Source organism: Clavelina lepadiformis, chromosome 7, assembly GCF_947623445.1.
Source record: "Clavelina lepadiformis chromosome 7, kaClaLepa1.1, whole genome shotgun sequence".
Taxonomy (NCBI): Eukaryota; Metazoa; Chordata; class Ascidiacea; order Aplousobranchia; family Clavelinidae; genus Clavelina; species Clavelina lepadiformis.
The window spans coordinates 2,802,744-2,805,243 of record NC_135246.1 but is presented as its reverse complement, the minus strand read 5'-3'; the positions used below and the strand labels follow the sequence as shown (position 1 = coordinate 2,805,243).

At 51.2% G+C, this 2,500-nt stretch overlaps 1 non-coding gene across 1 annotated transcript in view; it reads left to right on the top strand.

Moving 5' to 3' along the window:
• Positions 1–1,111: 1,111 nt before the first annotated feature.
• The window catches only part of LOC143466345 (small subunit ribosomal RNA), a 1,808-nt gene continuing 419 nt past the window's right edge, over positions 1,112–2,500 (top strand). The window contains exon 1 of the ribosomal RNA XR_013118788.1: positions 1,112–2,500. This exon is cut by the window's right edge and continues 419 nt beyond it. This is a non-coding gene — a ribosomal RNA (small subunit ribosomal RNA).

Here is a 2,500-nt window from a genome sequence, read left to right as displayed (position 1 = left end):
TTGTCATTGCCTTGCATTGACTCACGTAGCTTTGCAATGCTGCTTGACGATTATTTGATGATTTTGTTGTATGACATATATTGTTATGATTATATCGATTAAAATTGTGCACTTTGACACTGTATGGCATTAGATTAATTTTATAGACTTTTGACTTCGAAATTTTTTCAAGTCGATTCACACCAAAAAAATGTTAAGTCCAAACGCCCAGGTCGCGCGGTAGCCCTCACCCGCCGCGGATTTTCCCAAGTCGGAAGAGCTTTAGCCGCGAGTCGGTGTTTGGACTTTAACTTTTTGTTGGTGTGATGAGACTTGAACATTTTTTAGAGTCCAAACGACCAGGTCGCGCGCATAGCTTTCACCTGGCGCGGATTTTCCGAACTCGGGAGAGCATCACGCGCGGGTCGGTGTTTTGGACTCTGAAAATTTTTCCCATCCACTCCAAAAAATGTTAGAGTCCAAACGCCCAGGCCGCGCATATTCTCTTGACCGAGCGCGGATTTTTCGACCTCGGAAAAGTTTTTGCCGCGGGTCGATGTTTGGACTCTGAAATTTTTTCAAGTCTCGACAAAAAGTTAAAGTCCAAACGTTGGGAAATATTTTCAGAGTCCAAACGTTCGAGTTGCGCGCAGTGCCCGGCCGGGGCGCGGTTCGGCGGCCACGGCAAGCGGCCACGCACCTTCCCAAACTCCAAATCCGGCCGCGAGGTCGCGCGATCCCGAGGCCGTTCTGGGGTACCATGGCGATGCAGGATTCTGTGACTACTATGAGGGAGCAGGCAGTCGTGTGAGCGAATGCGCGCGCGAGTGCGAATCGAAGCAGAATCGATCTCGGTTGGCGTCGGGCACGATGGGCAGATGTAATGCTGTTCGCTGCGGTCGCCCATGCTTAGCCGGGGTTTTGAGCGGTCTGTCGGATCCAGTGGCAAGCTATCGGCGTGCCTCGGCGCGAGTATTGCACTCGAATCGCCGGGCAGCGTCCGGAATCGACGGTTTTCGGAGCTCGTGCAAGCCGCGAGCGTAGTGTTTGAGTAGCGATGTACACGGAGAACGTGTGAAAAGAAACGCGGGGCGCCCGTCGTCCCGCAGCAGCCTCGTTTGCTGCGAATAGCTACCTGGTTGATCCTGCCAGTAGTCATATGCTTGTCTCAAAGATTAAGCCATGCAAGTGTAAGTACGAGCTCTCGTACAGTGAAACTGCGAATGGCTCATTAAATCAGTTATGGTTCATTTGATCGTACGTGTTACTTGGATAACTGTGGTAATTCTAGAGCTAATACATGCGAAAAGCGCCGACTCACGGAGGCGTGCATTTATCAGACCAAAAACCGACCGGGCCTCGGCCCGTGCTCGTTGGTGACTCTGGATAACTTTGCGGATCGCACGGTCTTGCACCGGCGACAAATCATTCAAGTGTCTGCCCTATCAACTTTCGTCGGTACGGTATCTGCCTACCGAGGTTCTTACGGGTGACGGGGAATCAGGGTTCGATTCCGGAGAGGGAGCCTGAGAAACGGCTACCACTTCCAAGGAAGGCAGCAGGCGCGCAAATTACCCATTCCCGACGCGGGGAGGTAGTGACGAAAAATAACAATGCAGGACTCTAACGAGGCCCTGTAATTGGAATGAGTACACTCTAAAACTTTTAACGAGTATCCATTGGAGGGCAAGTCTGGTGCCAGCAGCCGCGGTAATTCCAGCTCCAAAAGTGTATATTTAAGTTGTTGCGGTTAAAAAGCTCGTAGTTGGATTTTGGGCTCGGGCCGTCGGTCCGTCGCAAGGCGTGTACTGGCGTGCCCGGCCTCACCTTCGGTTCACCGTCGGTGCTCTTGACTGAGTGTTGGCGGCGGCCGGAACGTTTACTTTGAAAAAATTAGAGTGTTCAAAGCAGGCGGTTCGCCTGAATAATGGTGCATGGAATAATGGAATAGGACCTCGGTTCTATTTTGTTGGTTTTCGGAGCGCGAGGTAATGATTAAGAGGGACGGACGGGGGCATTCGTACTGTGCCGCTAGAGGTGAAATTCTTGGATCGGCGCAAGACGAACAACTGCGAAAGCATTTGCCAAGAATGTTTTCTTTAATCAAGAGCGAAAGTCAGAGGTTCGAAGACGATCAGATACCGTCCTAGTTCTGACTATAAACGATGCCAACTAGCGATCGGGGGGCGTTACTTTGACGACCTCTCCGGCAGCTTTCGGGAAACCAAAGTCTTTGGGTTCCGGGGGAAGTATGGTTGCAAAGCTGAAACTTAAAGGAATTGACGGAAGGGCACCACCAGGAGTGGAGCCTGCGGCTTAATTTGACTCAACACGGGAAATCTCACCCGGCCCGGACACAGTGAGGATTGACAGATTGAGAGCTCTTTCTTGATTCTGTGGGTGGTGGTGCATGGCCGTTCTTAGTTGGTGGAGCGATTTGTCTGGTTAATTCCGATAACGAACGAGACTCTGGCTTGCTAAATAGTTACGCGACCTTCCCGGTCGGCGTCTAACTTCTTAG